General features: G+C 35.2%; 1 protein-coding gene across 1 annotated transcript in view; it reads right to left on the bottom strand.

The window, feature by feature from the left end:
- The window catches only part of TBC1D5 (TBC1 domain family member 5), a 543,452-nt gene that overhangs the window by 403,923 nt on the left and 121,395 nt on the right, over window positions 1-18,134 (bottom strand). The window contains exon 3 of the mRNA XM_060149553.1: window positions 8,818-8,951. The gene's annotated coding sequence lies outside the window, so the exon portion shown is untranslated. The remainder of the gene's footprint in view (window positions 1-8,817; window positions 8,952-18,134) is intronic.

The raw sequence follows: 18,134 nt of genomic DNA, 5'->3' as shown, positions 1-18,134 counted from the left end.
AAACTCTTCAATTAGTAAGACTGGCTTCAAAATTCTCAGGAGGAATAATGGATGTTAGAAACAAACTGAGCAAAGTCTTCAAAGTTCTGAGGAACATTATTTTAAATCTAGAAATACTAATATATACCCAGATAAATTATCAATCAACTGTGAGAATAAAAATATTTTCTAATATGCATAACTCAGAAAATTCATCTTTCACCATTCAACCTTCTGAAAATTTATTTAAATTGTGACAATGGGACACAAGAATCATTAGAACTAACCCAGAAATATAATGAAAAGAAATCGGAGTGTAACAGTTCCGCAAAAGGCCAACGAAGCTCTGGTCCATACTAAAACAGGAGGTCCAGGTTAAGTGATGTATTTCTTCAACAAGACAGTAGATAACCTAACAAAAATTTATTTTGTGATTTAAAATCATACATTTTAAAGCCTAAAAGTACAGCTGTGGTGTGCTATCCATAAATGGAGAGACATAGACCTCCTATGAGCATTAAGCAAAAAGAATGGTAATTTAAAACTCTGGTAAAAACAAAGAACTATACACACATGCAGGGGAAAAAAATGGTATAAATATGAAGCAAAATACAGTATTTTTGAGAAGATGAAGAAAACTAAGAAATCTTTTGTTCTGGAAAACAATTTCTACTGGTCAGTTAATTCTGCACGGAACACAGAATTAAGTGATACCCTGAACTGATATATAATCACTATATTAGAAATAATGAATATAATCACCCCTCTACAATGTTACTTTGCTGAAAGTCATTTATTACTATCATATTCTGATTATCAAAAAAATGGAAAATAACAAGTTTTGACAACATGTGGAGAAACTGGAACCCTCACACATTGCTGGTGGGAATATAAAAGGCTACAGCCACTGTGGAAAACAACTTGGTGGTTCCTCAAAAAGGTAAATAAAAAATTATAACATGACCCAGCAATTATACTCCTAGGTATATACCTAACAGAACTGAAAACAGGTGCTCAAATAAGAACATGTGCACCTAAATCCACAGAAGCACTACTCACAAGAGCCAAAAGGTGGAAGCAAACCAAACAATTATATATACAATGGAATATTACTCAGCTGTGAAAATGCATAAAGTACTGACACATGCTACAATATGGATGAACCTTGAAAACAGTACAAGTGAAAGAAGCCAGACATAAAAGGTCACGTACTATATGATTCCATTTATATGAAATATTCAAAATAGATAAATCCTTAGAGACAATACAGACTGATGGATACCAGGAGTTGGGAGGAGGTCAGAATGAGGAGACACTTTAAAAAGTAAGGCGTTCTACCTTGGAGTGATGGAAATGTGTGTAACTAGAAAGAGGTGGTGGGTTCTACTGAATTATTCACTTAATTTTATGTTACATAAATTTCACCTCAATAAATTATTCTAAAAAATAGATATTCTACTTTTAGATCAGTCTTTTCATATTTTCTTATTTCCAGAGTATTTAAAGATTTCCATAATCTTCTTTCATATTGGAAGGCTCTTTGGATCAAATATTTATGATTTTGAAGGAACATTTATCTCAGATTCACTAATCATTTAAGTTTCATTTCATTTTTTCCCCTATGTTAAATCCAAGTAAAAATTTTTTAAATGTTATATTTTTCATCTATTATATCAGTTCATCACCAGAAGATAGGAGTAGGGATTTTTTGCTTGTTTTTTTTTTTACATTATTTTTATCTTTTATTTTTTCAGCTCTACTGATGTACAACTGACCTCAATATAATAAAATGTAAGATATTTAAAGTGTATCCTGTGTTGCTTTTTACTTTGATGTACTCCTGCCCACTTACTGATTTACGCTTTTTTTGCCTCTGCTTTTGGTGTTTAATTTAAAAAACAAAAAAGCATTGCCAGGACCAATGTCAAGCACCTTACCACATCTGCTTCTAGGAGCTTTTATGGTCAAGGTTTTCTGTTCAAGTCTTTAATCTATCTGGAGTTAATTTTTGTGTATTGTGTAAGATAGCAGTCCAATTTCATTATTTTGCCTGTGGCTGTCCAATTTTCCCAACACTGTTTATTAAAAGAGACTATCCTTTCCCCAGTGAATATTCTTAGATCTTTTGCTATAAATTAATTGACCATCTACGTGTGGTTTATTTCTTGCAATTCTTTTCCATTAGTCTCTATGTCTGTTTTTATGCTAATACCATACTGGTTAGATTACATACCTTTGTAATATAATTTGAAATCAAGAAGTATGATGCTGGGGCTTCCCTGGTGGTGCAGTGGTTGAGAGTCCGCCTGCCGATGCAGGGGATACGGGTTCGTGCCCCGGTCCGGGAAGATCCCACATGCCGCGGAGCGGCTAGGCCCGTGAGCCATGGCCCCTGAGCCTGCGCGTCCGGAGCCTGTGCTCCGCAACGGGAGAGGCCACAGCAGTGAGAGGCCCACGTACCGCAAAAAAAAAAAAAAAAAGAAGTATGATGCCTTCAGCTTTGTTCTTCTTTCTCAAGAGTGCTTTGGCTATTCAGGGTATTTTGTGGTTCCATACAAATTTTAGGATAGCTTTTACTATTTATGTGAAAAATGCCATTGGGCTTCTGATAGAGATTTCATTGAATCTGTAGATTGCTTTGGGTAGTATGAACATTTTAACAATATCAATTCTTCCAATCCATGAGCACAGACTATTTTTCTATTTATTTGTGTCTACTTCAATTTCTTTCATCAATGTCTTAAAATATTCAGTATACATATCTTTCACCTCCTTGGTTAAAGTTATTCCTGAGTTTTATTCTTTTTGATGCAATTGTAAATGGGACTGTTTCCTTAATTTCTCTTTCTGATAGTTCATTGTTAGTGTATAGAAATGCAACAGATTTTTATATATTGATTGTGTATCCTGCAAATTTACTGAATGTTTATTAATTGTGGCAGTTTTTTTGGTGGAGTTTTCTACATATAATATCATACCTCTGTTTTATTTCTTCCTTTCTGATCTGAATACTTTGGGGGTTCTTTTGTTTTGTTTTGTTTTGTTTTTTGTTTTCGGTTGTTTGATTGCTTTGGCTGGAAGTTCCAGGACTATGTCAAATAAAATCGGTGAGATTGCTTCTTTGAATATGGGAAACACCATCTTGTTTCTCATGGTTACTCACTGCAAAAAACAATCCTGATAAATAGCCCAAGAAAATAACACTCAGGTTCTTGTTGGGGGCGGGGCAACAAGTTTGGGCATTCTTGTCATATTCCTGATCTTAGAGAAAAAGCTTTCAGCTTGTCACCATAAAGAATGATGCTAGCTATGGGTTTCTCATATGTGGTCTTTATTAATATATTCCCTCTATACCCAGTTTGTTGAAAGTTCATACCATGATGTTGAATTTTGTCAAATGCTCTTTCTGCATCTACTGAGATGATCACATGATTTTTATCCTTTATTTTATCAATGTGGTGTATCACACTGATTTGTGGATAATGAACCATACTTGTATCCCTGGAAAAAATCCCACTTGATCATGGTGTGTGATCCTTTTAATGTGCTGTTGAATTTGGTTCAATATAGTTTGTTGAGGATTTCTGCATCTGTGTTCATCATGAATACTGGTGTGTAATTTTCTTTTCTTGTAGTGTCCATGCCTGGTTTTGGTATCAGGGTAATGCTCGCCTGATAAAACAGACGTGTTCCCTCCTCTTCTATTTTTGGGGAGAGTTTGAGAAGGTTTGACATTAATTCTACTTTAAATGTTTGGTAGAATTCACCAGTGAAGCCATCTGGTACAGGACTTTGCTGGGAAGTTTTGGATTACTGATTCTATCTCCTTACTATTGGACTATTCAGATTTTCTCTTTCTTCATGACTGATAGGTTGTATATTTCTAGAAATTCAACCATTTCTTCTAGGTTGTCCAATTTGTTGGTGAATAACTTCACAGCAGTTTCTTATGAAACTCTGTATTTCAGTGGTGTCAGTTTTTTTCCACCCTGCCCTTTGGATATCTAGCTAAAGTTTTGTCTACTTTATGTTTTTCAAACAAATAGCTTTGTAAGAAAAAAAATGTCATGAAGAACCTAGGGGTAAAGCAGGAATAAAGACGCAGACCTCCTAGAGAACGGACTTGAGGTTATGGGGAGGGGGAAGGGTGAGCTGTGACAGGGCGAGAGAGAGTCATGGGCATATACACACTAACAAACGTAGTAAGGTAGATAGCTAGTGGGAAGCAGCCGCATGGCACAGGGATATTGGCTCGGTGCTTTGTGACAGCCTGGAGGGGTGGGATAGGGAGGGTGGAAGGGAGGGAGATGCAAGAGGGAAGACATATGGGAACATATGTTTATGTATGACTGATTCACTTTGTTATAAAGCAGAAACTAACACACCATTGTAAAGCAATTATACCCCAATAAAGATGTTAAAAAAAAAAAAAACCACAGAGCAAGGAAAAAAAAGTTTCATTGATAAATATGTACGTAAATTTGTGAAGAAGACCAATAACCTACAATCTAGGCCTAGTAAATGGTATCATCAAAACTCTGCTAAATTGTATAATTGGGAATCAAGGTCAACATGCTTAAGATTGAATATCAGTTTCATCACGTATGAGCTATATATCCTTGAACTATTTACTTACCTAAACCTGAGTTTACTCATCTGTAAAGTGGGAATAATTCTGCTTACATCATAATTTTCTTGTAGCGGTAAACCAGAAAACGTATGTAAAGTGTTTAAAACCATGCCTGGCATAGAATATGTGCTTAATAAATGGCAACTGCTAAAAAAAAAAAAAAAAAATAGCTTTGGTTTCTTTGATATTTCTGCTGTTATTTTAATCTCTACTTCATTTATTTGTGCTTTTTGTTTTGTTCTATTCTTCTACTAATTTTATGCTTAGTTTGTTCTTTTTTCATTTCTTGAGATGTAATTTTAGGTTATTTACTTAGGCTTTCTTTTCCTTTTTTTTAAGTGTGTGTTTTTTCTTTTTTCCATTGAATGAAAGGTTCCTCAATTTTTATAGTGCTTTACAATTTTCAAAAGTTTAACACACATGATTTCATATAATCCTATAATAATCCTTTTTATCCCCACCCCTATATTGCCCCTTCTCCCTTCCCTCTCCCAGCCGGTAAACACTAGTTTGTTCTTTATATCTGTGAGTCTGCTTCTTTTTTGTTTTATTCACTAATTTTGTTGTATTTTTTAGATTCCACATGTAAGTAGTGCCTAACAATATTTGTCTTTCTCTGACTTATTTCACTTAGCATAATGCCCTCCAAGTCCATCCATGTTGCTGCAAATGGCAAATTTTATCATTTTTTAAGTAGTATTCCAGTGTGTGTGTGTGTACACACACACAAAATATCTTCTTTATCCATTCATCTGTTGAGGGACACTTGAGTTGCTTCCATACCCTGGCAAGTGTAAATAATGTTGCAATGAACACGGTGCATGTATCTTTTTGATATAGTGTTTTTGTTTTGTTTAAATACACACCCAGGAGTGGAACTGCTGAGCCATGTGATAGTTCTTTTTTTTAATTTTTTGAGAAACCTCCAAACTGTTTTCCACAGTGTTCGCACAAATTTACATTCTCACCAACAGTGTACAAGGGTTCCCTTTCCTCCACATCTTTGCCAACATTTGTTATTTGTATTCTTTTTGATGACAGCCATTCTGACAGGTGTGAAATGATACCTTATTGTGGTTTTGATTTGCATTTCCCTGATTATTAGTGATGTTGAGCATCTTTTCATGTGCCTGTTGGCCATCTGCCTTTCCTCTTTGGAAAAATGTCTATTCAGTTCATCTGCCCATTATCTAATCAGGTTGTTTTTTTGATGTTGAGTTGTATGAGCTATGTATATATGTTGGATATTAACCCATTATTGGTCACGTCATTTGCAAATATCTTCTCCCATTCAGTAAGTTGTCTTTTCATTTTGTTGATGGCTTCCTTTGCTGTGCAAAAACTTTTAAGCTTAATTAGATCCTGTATGTTGATTTTTGCTTTTCTTTCCTTTGCTTTAGGAGATGGATCCAAAAAAATATTGCTGCAATTTATGTCAGAGTGTTCTGCCTATGTTTTCCTCTAGGAGTTTTATAATATCCAGTCTTACATTTAGGTCTTTAATCCATTTTGAGTTTATTTTTGTATGTGGTATTAGAGAATGTTCTAATTTCATTCTTTCACATGTTGCTGTCCAGTTTTCCCAGTACCGCTTATTGAAGAGACTCTCTTCTCCATAGTACATTTGTGCCTCCTTTGTCTCTTCTCCATAGTACATTTGTGCCTCCTTTGTCGTAGATTAACTGACCATAAGTACGTGGGTTTATTTCTGGGCTCTCTATTCTGTTCCATTGATGTATGAGTCTTTCTTAATTATCAAAGCTTTGTAGTATAGTCTAAAGTCAGGACACATGATTCCTCCAGCTCGTTGCTTCTTTCTCAAATTTGCTTTGGCTATTTGGGGTCTTTGGTGTTTCCATACCAATTTTAAAATTATTTGTTCTAGTTCTGTGAAAAATGCCACTGGTATTTTGATAGGGACTGCACTGAATCTGTAAGACCGCCTGTGGTAGTATGGTCATTTAACAATATTAATTCTTCCAATCCAAGAACATGATACATCTTTCCATCTGTTTGTGTAGCTGTCAATTTCTTTCATTAGTATCTCATATTGATAGTTTTCTGAGTACAGGTCTTTTACCTCCTTAGTTAGGTTTGTTCCTAGGTATTTTACTCTTTCTGATGAGATGGTAAATGGGATTGTTTCCTTAATTTCTCTCTCTGATAGTTCATTGTTAGTGTACAGGAATGCAACAGATTTCTGTACGTTAATTTTGTATCCTGCAACTTTACCAAATTCACTGATGAGCTCTAGCAGTTTTCTGGTGGCATCTTTAGGATATCCTATGTATACGATCATGTCATCTGCAAACAGTGACAGTTTTACTTCCTTTCTAATTTGGATTCCTTTTATTTCTTTTTCTTCTCTGACTGCTGAGGCTAGAACTTCCAAAACTATGTTGAATAAAAGTGATGAGAGTGGACACCTTGAGCTTTCCTTTCTTAATGTAGGTGTTTGTGGCAATGAACTTTCCTCTTAGAACTGCTTTAGCTGCATTGGATTAGGGATAATTTTTATTTTCTTTTTACTTTTCTGTATATACCAAACTTTCTAATAAAATATATTACATTCACAATTTTTAAATGTTTGCAACTTATTAAAAGGATAAAAATGTTAAACGAAATGGGAAGGAGCACTAGAATAGACCCCTTTGGGGAAAAATCTGTTATTCTAAGCTGATATAAAAGGCTTTGGAAGTTTAAAATGTTTTAAACCAAGAATGATTTGAGAGCATTAGTATGCACATACAATTTACACAGACAGAAAGAACAAGAAGAGAATAAAGAAATATATAACTTACTACAAAGGAATGATTCTATCAAAGATTTATCTTCCTTTTATATTTTGAGATATGACCTTTGGTATCTATGTTGTTACTACAGAAGAACCTATAAGTGCTCTAGTATTTCCCAGCAGTTACACAGTTCTTTCCCCAAGTTATTTGATAACTTGTAATGAATTGACAGAAATGAGAAGCACAGGGGAGGCAGAAGAAAAGGCAGCTTGACTGAAACAGAAAACAAACTGCCTGATTCCATTTATTTTCCCTACAAGTCAGTCATGAGCAAACATACAAGTGATCTAAAGTATGACTTCAGAAATTGCAAAGGTGATCCACTATTGGATAGGGAAGTAAATTTAATTATGGGTATCAGCATATATTAAATATACCCCCAAAAAAATGTAATAGAATAGAGCACAGCATACATTCAAGGTAGCCAGGGTAGAATGGTTTTAACTCTTGTTTGTTTCATTTGTGCATTTATACCTGTGGGAAATGGCTCATAAGTATAAAATTTATTTCTTACTATGGGTTGTGGTTAAAAAAAAAAATGTGAATGCTACCTATCTGAGATACCTTCAATGCTAAGTTCAATCATTCTAATTTCACAACTCCAACATATTTAATGAATGTTGGGAGGTAAGAAGGTAGGAAGGTAGGAAAGAAGGAAAGACGAAAAGGGAAGGAAAAGAAATATGGAACAAAAAGTATTCAGTAAGAAAAGTGCTAAAAGTCTGCTGGTGGGAACGTATTTTTAAAGCCCTCATGCAGGCTCAATTAAAAGAGAAGGAAAACAATGAAGGAAAGGAACAGATTGGAAGCTGGTGGGTAGATATATAAGTGGAAAGAAACTGATCAGGGAACTCTGTGCTAGAGGGCAACATTATTCCCTTAAAGAGCCTGCAGTCTAAACCTGGCAGCAGTATATAAACACACACATACACACCCACACATATTTTTTGCACACAAATATATAAAACACATTACTGTAACTATAGTGAGGGTATTATTATGAAATGAATGTTTATCACCCCCCAAAACTCATATGCTGAAATCTTAATTCCAAGTGTAATGGTATTAGGAGTGAGGCCTTTGGGAAGCGATTAGGTCATGAGGGTGGAGCCCTCATGAATGGGATTAGTGCCCTTATAAACAGAGACCCTAGAGAGCTCTCTCATTCCTTCCACCAAGTGAAGACACAGCAAGAAGACATCCATCTATGAACCAGTGGGTCCTCACCAGACATCAAATTTGCTGGCACCTTGATCTTAGACTTCCTAGCCTCCAAAACAGTGAAAAATAAATTTTTGTTATTTATAAGTCACCCAGTCTATAGGATTTTTGTTACAAAAGCCCAAACAGACTAAGACAGCTGATGATAGTACTGAATTTTTAAATGTACGTTTTCAATAAATATACACTTACCTTTCAAGAAAACCTTATTGATCCACAAATCTAATTGACACTTGAAAACGCGTGCTCTTGTTATGGGTCATAGATGATGTCAGGTTCTGTACGACAGAGTTTGCCAAATAAAAGTCTTGGTTGGCCAATCGGAACTAAAGAATCAAGAAATAGAGATCAGCTGAGTTATCCCTCAACTGAGCTGCAGGAAAAACAGCAAATACCTAGAAAAATAAATAAATAAAATAGCTTCAAATATCCTCTCCCTAAGCAAAGGAACCCTAAACCAAAGCCATCAATGCAAAAAGCAAGCTGAAAAAGTTTATGTCATAATATTTTTGGCTCTTAGGGGACAAATGTTAGCTTACTCTTTAATCACTCTTTCAATTATCTATTTTAGCTCCTAGAAGAAACTCACTTTAAAATGCCTACAATAAAAAGCATTATAATTAAAAAAAAAACTAAAACACCTCAATATAAAACAAATCACCTGTTATCACTTTGTTTCACTGAAATGAAATAAAAGTTTTCAAATAAGAAATACACTACTAATACAATAGTAAACTAATATCAAGTATTAAAATCACATAAAATAAAAAATGGAAATCTGACATTTGCAAACAAATGTGAAAAAAATTCCACTGAAAATGAATTCCAAAGCATAAATAAAACATAAAATTAGAATACAGATGTATCAGTGTGGCAAGTAAATATTATTTGTGAATTAAAAATTAATTTCCATAGCCTTTTGGACTGTAGAAAAAGAAAGACATTTATCATCTTTAGTAATATACTTCAATCTACTTTCACAAATCATATCTGACATAGATGTATCTCTACATAAAAACAAGAACAATGGAATTTCTTAAATATCTAATTTAGGTAAAGAACCTCTAAATAATAATAAATTACTAAATATATTATTATCACTCTTTTCTAGACTTCATTCTGTATTAGTTTACTTTACTCCCAATAATCTGTTACAGCTTACTGGTGACTCAGCATATGTACAAAAGGACAACAGTAGTTAGGTAAAATATATATCAAAAACACAGAACTGAAAAACATTATGATAATAGATGTATCTGAAACCTACTGGGATGCAAAAGAAATTAATTACTTAAAACACATTTGAGCATCATATGCTACTACAACCAAATAACAAAGTATGATTTCTGAAGAATACCAAGGAATGTAGCATTGATCTCCAGAGAGATTTAAGGAAACTGTTCTGTGCCCCTATACTGAATATAGTTCATGTTTTGTTTGTTCATTTGATAAAGAGAATGATTTATTACCTTCTGATGGAGGATTTCCTTATTTTAACTTTCAATCTCATCTGAAAAGTTACAAACAACATGTTTCTAAATTATATAATCTATGTATGGGAAATATCTAGACATTGTCAGCAGCTCCTTGGACAGCAATATAGTCACATGGTTTTTCTCCATGGCTGAACTAAAAATCGCCACACTGCTGAAATAAAGCATGTCTCTATTTCTCATCATTCCCTTGTAAGAGTATAAACTATTTTTATATTATGGATGTCTCTTTACAGTGTAAGACATTCAAGTATTTTTCAATTATTCCAATATATGTATATTTGATAAATGTGTGTTTATGTAACACTTAGTATAGATTGTCACACTACTGTGTCAATACTGTTCAGAGAATGATGGCTATTTCTTCAGAAAGTACAACCGCAACCAAAGAAAAAGTGACACTACAATCAGTGTCCTCAGTAGCTGTGATTTGCTTTGTTTCTAAACACATACTTTACATCCCAGTCAATTTTACATTTCTTATACTGCTGGGATCATGATTCATTTTATTGTTTTGACAGGACATAATCCAATAAAAGATCTCATTGACATACTATCAAAGAAACCAAGAAGGAAGGAAGAAGACTACAGGAAGAATTAGGAAACACGGAAGGCTATCTGTATAGGAAAAGTGTATGTTATGCCTAGACTCGCTCTGCAAGCCACATGCAGAAGGAATGTTTACTGCTGTCTCACTGAAAGGATATACCATTCTTCTAGTTATTCTCTACGGAATTGCATAAACATTGAGAAATCTAGAAATAGACATACACATGCACATATAAAAATTACTGTCAGTGTATAAGTTACTGCTGCCCTGGGACTGCAATAATTTATGTAACATCTGTTTTCATATTTTTCTAATTTTTTTCCTAATTAACATGCATATTTAACGCATAAATGCTCAGACCACCTCTTTTTTCTGCTGACTGTGCCTCTTTATTTTTGAAGTTGTGCACTCCTAAGGAGAATTCAGGATAGATGGAAACCAAAATCTTATTGAAAGCACTAATTTTACAATGTAAACAACAGTACTAAACCAATTTTCAAGAAAATACTACAGCCTTAAGAGTTTTCACAAGAACATTTCAATTTGCTAACGATAATCATACAGTAAATTAAGGTCCAAATACCAAAAAGTAACATAAAAGCACAATTCCAATATCATATTAATCTTCTTCATTTTTTCTAACTTGTATAAGAGCTGAAAAAACCTTTGATAACATCTATGATTTCTTGACTTCGTAAGTTTTGGTAGCATTTAAAAAATTTTATGCCTTAGGCAAATAACATAAATAAATACATTCCATATAGTAAACATCAAGAAGTACACAACCAACTATATCTTTTTTAAATTGTGAACTTCAAATACTGTCCAGATGTGAGGAAAAGGGAAAGTTTTGACTCTAAAAGTCATTAAAGTACAATCAACTTCTGGAAGCTCTTAATCTGTACTCAGAAATTCAAAATTCAAAACACTACTAGTCTTTAAGTAAAATTAGAGGCTCATGAAACCAATGCTACAATAACAAACGTATTCCCAAGTAACAATGCTTAACCTGCCAACACTGTGACTTCATGTATACTTACCTCACTTTAGAACTAATCTTTTAGTTATAAAAGATTGTCTTTTAATTGCCTAGTTATGTAGTTCAGTCAGTCATTTAATATTTCTCATCTGCTGTCAGGGCTGTTCCAGGCCTTTGTAGATGATGAAACTGTCTCACAGAACTTACATTTTATTTGGAGAACCAAATAGTAGCCAACAACCATGCAAATACATAATTGCAAACAGAGATAAATGCTACTAAAAATACGGGAAATTCCCCACCATGAGATTTTATAACAGGAGACTTGATGTATCCCAGAGAGCAGCAAAGACCTAAAGTAAGACTGACATGAGATCTGAAAGGTATGGGAAGTGTTCAAATCTGGGCACATCAAGTGCAAAGGTCTAAAAGCACTTATGAGAGAAGCACATTCAAAGTCAGGAAAGAGAAGCAAAGAGGCCAGCCACAGCTAAAGAGGGAATGTACGTGAAACAAAAAAGGCAGAGTAAGTGAATAAGGCAAAATTCCTGAAGGGTTTTAAATAAGGTAAGAAAACCAATTGTATGTTGAAAAAATATCCAATGTGGCAGAATCATGGAGGGGGCAAGAGAAATGCAGGGGAGGAGTTGAGTGTGAGGTGACAGTAGCGTAGACTAAGGTGATGGTGGGGAAGACAAAGATGAGAAGGCAGAGACACAGGGGATAACAATCAGCAGACTCTGATGAAAGATTAGATTTTGTGGAGGATGCAGATGGAGAGCAATTCCATTCATTGAGGTAGGGAACCCTAACAGAAGGGTGCAGGTGTTGGAAGGAAGAGCCCAAGTTTAGACTTGGACATGTTAAGGGGTTAACTGATGGAAACATCCTGTGGGCATTTCAACAGGAACATCTGGAGCTACTACTAGAGTCTGGAGCTATAGGAAGGGTCTGGGCTAGAATCAAATTTAGAATTTACCAGGATATGGGTACTAGATAAAAAATAGAGGTCTACACTGTTTTCCCACAAGAAAACCCCTTCACACATCCAGCACCTTCCTTGTTTCTAGTTATCACACCACATCAGAATACGAAAACATACATTTCATAATCTGACAAACTCATTTAGCCTAAAATTGGTTCATTCCATAAGGCACACTCACCTTACCTTAAGTTGTGAAATAATAGTCATCATTTATTAGAATGCCTACTCTGGGACAGAACTATAAAAATACGCTGAAGCACTCTAAAAATGTGGTAGATTAATCCTCACAATAACCTTAGAATTTTACAATCTTCATGCCTGCTTTTCAGATGAGGACACTGAATTTGGGGATGTGTAAAGTCGCTAGTGAAGCCAGTAAATGATAGAGGCATCCTTCCAACCCAAGGCTACCTTAACCGACAACCCATCATTCTTTCCACTAAAAGCAGGGTAGCAAGGATAGTGTAAGACTCTGGGCTTTATAAAAAGTGTGAATCAGTACGTTGTACACCTGAAGTTTATATAATATTGTAAATCAAAAAGAGTCCGGGCTTAACAAAAAAAAAAGTAGTGAATTACCTGGCGGTTCAGTGGTTAGGACATGGTACTTTTACTGCCGGGGCCCAGGTTGAATCCCCGTTAGGGAACTAAGAGCCCACAAACTGCTCGGCGCGGCAAAAAAAAAAAAAAAGAAAGAAAAGAGTCTGGGCATTAAAATCAAATCAACCTCAGTTCCAGTCCTGGCTCCAGAAGACCACTTAAACTCTCTTATGTTTCCTCACCTGCAATTTCCTCCCCTGCTAGGAAGTATGAATGTTTTAGGAAACACATGAAGGCTCTGGGTTGGGCAACACCATTAACATGACATGTTCCTTCACCACAGGAGTGCCAGTTGAAAGAGGACTCAAAACACTGATAGCTTTGGAAATTTCCCAGCACAGACCACAGCAGGGCATCAGGAAGGGCTGCCTCAGCTCACCCCTGTTCTTCCCCCAACTGGGGAAGAGTAGCTTCCATCAGAAGAGCAGAAGCCGATATCCTAAAGCTGTCAGTAGAGAATTCAGCAGTGGGTCTAAAACTTCAGTGTGCATAAAAATCTCCTAAGGAGCTTCTTAAAATGGAGATTCCCAAGCAGACCCTCCCAAAGATTCTGATACAGCAGTGGAAGAGATGACTCTTCAAGCTTTCTAAAAGATCTCTACCAACAACAACCACTTTCCACTCTTCAGGCACGTGATTTTTAAACTGTTTATTGAACATATACTTTATTTTGTCCAATTAAATTGTACCCAACCTAATATAAAAATTTCAAATATGTTTCTGAACAACTACTGTCAAGGTTCCTTTCCAATAGAAAGAGGGATAATTAAACAGCAGCAGTTTTAACTATATATAAAATGTCTCTACCAAATTTGATTTTCCTTAATCCAGATTTTAGTCTTGTGATTAAAACTAAGTTATTTAGGGATTTACATGTCAAAAGACATAGGAATGTTTAAGGGAGATGAATGGTTCATAAGGAAACTTCTGTCACACAAGTTAACCACTGGCTAAATAAAATATATTGTTGATTAGTAAAGAATCTTAAAAATATGTAAAGGGGTCTAAAGCAGCAACAGTTATCCAAAAAAAAAAAAAAAATGGAGTAAGAGCTTACATATAACCCTCAGTGATACCACTGGATGCTAACAGACACTGGTACGTACCAAAACAGCATTCAAGACCAAAAATGTCTACTGTATTTCCAGATACTTCAGATCACTTAGAAAATTAAAGTACGCCCATCTTCCTTTCTACATGAACCACAATTGTCACTATGGAAGTATACATTCTGGTCACTGCCCCAGCAGCCCCCATTAACCTGACCTACAGGCAGGGCACACTGAGTCAGGGCTGCCTTAACAACATTCCAGAGGCTTAAGAGATTCTAACGAATTCTAAAACTCCAAATTTCCACCCAAGGTTAACGGAATTTAATTTCAAGATGGGTGTTATTCTTTCAAGGCTTATGTGCAAAGCTAAATGTGAGCAGTTAAAAGTTTAAAGTTTAGTACATATGGTCTCCTTGTATTCCTCTGAATCAAAGAAAATACCCACTCAGGTTTGTTTGGTTTTAACCTCATGACTTACATGACCATGACAGGAATAGAAAGCTAAGGATAACAAAGTTGCTTGAAAAAATACTTTAGTGACAATAACATCAATACTCTACCACGATACTGATATCTATATGAAGTATCTCATTTAATGCCACCTTACCTCTACCCCACCCCCACCAAAGCAAACAAACAAAACAGTTAATAAGAACTTAAGGACTCTAACTTGCCCAAGACCTCATCACTAACAAATGGTAAAGCTGGGATTTGAACCCAAGAAAACTTAACCCACAGGCCATATGGTCTTAACCACTGTATCATGCCACTTCAATGCAAAGACAATTATAAGTGTAATATACCTGATCGTTACTCACTCTGTTCATAACTTCCCTTAATTTTATAAACCTTTATATAGCCACAATCCCCAAAGCACTGACACAATCTAAGCCTGTTTCTTTGACTTTTATGGTAAATGAAGTACTTCTAGGTTGTCCTAATAATAAAACATACCTTCACTTCCAAAATCACTCTTCATCTTAGAATTCTTATAGTAGTATGTGACATTATTTTCTCTCAAACAGTCATGCTCATTTTTCACAAACAGTTGGTACCAAGTTAGATCCCACACTACCCTAAGATCCAGGCAAAACAGAAACCAATGTATGTACAATTAAAGAAGAGAAAAATTCTTGTGATTTGAGGATTATACCTTCTAATTTTGCTCTTGATGCCAACATAGCCTCTCTTCTCTATATCCTGATTCATTTAGGATCAAGCTCTGATACCAAGTTCAAATTAGCTTACAAATAAGAAACAGATTAGTCTCCACCACTCTAAATAAACCAAAAGAGGTTGGGTCATTTCTGAGAGTTGCTTTGGGCACCTGAGGTCCATTTCAATCTCGCAGACCAGCCTAAATGCTCATGAAAAGTTAGAAAATTCCCAGAACTGTGGTTTCCTTAAGAAAGCTGCTGATTCAACCTGACTCCAAGAGATGAAAAATTCCCTTAAGCATATGTTAGTTTTTGTGCATTTCTTGTGGCAGACATCAGGCATGGGACTTTTCAAAGTAGACATCCTTCACAGTGCAACAAGGATACAAACATATTTATAATTAAGGTAGTCCCTTCTTTTAAGTGTGTTCCTGTAACTAAGATGAAAATAAATAAGATTTCTGAAGAAATTATTTTAGATTAAACGGGCTAAAACTTTAAGCATTATCTATAATTTTATTTTGTATTCTAAATTCTCTGTTCCAGGCTTATTAAATTATTCCACATCTCATTAACTACTCCTCCTTATGTTATTCCATTTGCTTCAGAGTTCCATTTTTTTTAATCTATTGCTTTTTTGTAACATCACCTGTCTGTCACCTTTTATCCAATAAAAACTGTAATTTATCTTGTTCAAACTGCGAAAAGAAAAACTCGAACCATTGCTGACTGCACTGGAGGAAAGCCTATGAAAAGCAGTCACTGTCCCAAGTTATTCCAGAATTCTGAGGAAGCTTTAGTTCTCAGAAAACAGAAGTGCACAACAGTAATTAAAACCAGAAGAGAACAGATAATAAGTTAGCTCTACAAAGGACTCAATTATTTAACACATGTATTTTTTCTGTTTTGTGGCTCATGACTTTCCCATCACTTACTTTACTACCAAACTACTGTTCCTTTATTGATCTCACTGCCTATTAGCCCCTTCTCAAAAATAATAAAAGAAACCTAAACTGGATAATGTTGCTAATTATTAGCAACATAGAAAAATAGCTGAATCAATGATTGGGTACTTAGTGAGTGTTTTAGAAAGATAATTCCAGTAGTGGGATAGAGTGCTAACAACCGAACTAGCACAGCGGCTATAGAAATGGAGAAGTGAGAGACAAAAGAACATGAGAAAAATGGTGGTACCCAGACATAGAAATGGAAGAAGAGAAAGAAGTTTAGTTTATTTCCAAGGTTTCTAATCTAGCAGGTAGGCAGATTAGATTATTTGTGCCATGAAGGGAATAAAAAATTTTTTAAAAGATACGAAGAGAAAAGGATAAGAAAAAAGTTTAAGAGAAAAAGCACATACTACATATCACTTCATATACATGCCTACCTCAGTATCTTGCACTCCTGCAAAAGGGATGTTGAGGACAAAAGAAGTAACAAATGAATGATCTCAATTTTAATTCTGCTGACTCTTGTAACATTAAGTAACCTGAATTCACTGAGTAAAATGAAGTTTAGATCACGTCACTAATTCCTCAAGTTTTTGAGATTTCATTTTATTTTAGAAGGTCTCCTTAGTTCTAAACACACTGGTACATGCCTAGAAGTATCTTCAATTGAGTACTCTCTTTATAAATTTTGCCAAGCTGTGGTCTCTACAATTCACATAATATCTCACTTTGAGCTACTTCTTGGTATAAATTATCCAGCTGAATTTTAAATTTTGCATTAGGTTACTTGTTTAATAGGTTTGAAACTAACACTTCAGCAAAACAGATACAGGAAGATCACACGTGTATCAGTGCTTTCAGTCTAGTAATTCAATAAAACAGCAGTCAATTAATTTACGTTACTAATGCCATTTTTTTTTGCTACTCAGAAGGATAACTTTTTAAATGTATTCTTCAAAATCATTTTTAAAATAAAGATTCCAAGCAATATTATTATTATGGTCTCATATTGCAACAAAATACATAAAACTAAGAATATTCAAAATCCCGTAAGAAAAAACGCTCTAGGAGGTTAAGATTATAAATTGTGAAATGAAAAGAGGAAAATCATAAATATGATAAATACAGTATACCAAAACTTTTGGTTTTATAACCAAAATGGGTTATGAACATTTTTTTTTATAAATTTATTTATTTTATCTATTTTTATTTTTCGCTGCGTTGGGTCTTCGTTGCTGTGCGCAGGCTTTCTCTAGTTGTGGCGAGTGGTGGCTACTCTTCATTGTGGTATGCGGGCTTCTCATTGCAGTGGCTTCTCTTGTTGTGGAGCACGGGCTCTAGGTGTGCGGGATTCAGTAGTTGTGGCTCACGGGCTCTAGAGCGCAGGCTCAGTAGTTGTGGCCCACGGGCTTAGTTACTCCGTGGCACGTGGGATCTTCCCGGACTAGGGCTTGAACCCGTGTCCCCTGCATTGGCAGGCGGATTCTTAACCACTGCACCACCGGGGAAGCCCTGAAGATTTTTCCAAATTAATGTTTTCCAGTTTGGATACTGGAAACTAAGCAAGAACTCTCAGGCAATTGGTTATTACTCGCCAAAGGCAGGAGCCCAAATAAAGCACCCAACTCTTGGGACTTAAAAAAATCACCCAGAGTCAACCTCTTAAGAAGTGATCCTCAAATTCTTCTGTGTTCATCTTTACAATTATTTCTCTCGTCCAAGTTACATGAAGGGAAAGGTGAC

This window comes from Lagenorhynchus albirostris, chromosome 5, assembly GCF_949774975.1.
Source record: "Lagenorhynchus albirostris chromosome 5, mLagAlb1.1, whole genome shotgun sequence".
Lineage (NCBI taxonomy): Eukaryota > Metazoa > Chordata > Mammalia > Artiodactyla > Delphinidae > Lagenorhynchus > Lagenorhynchus albirostris.
The sequence above is the reverse complement of the archived record's forward strand: the minus strand, read 5'-3'. Positions and strand labels throughout refer to the sequence as shown.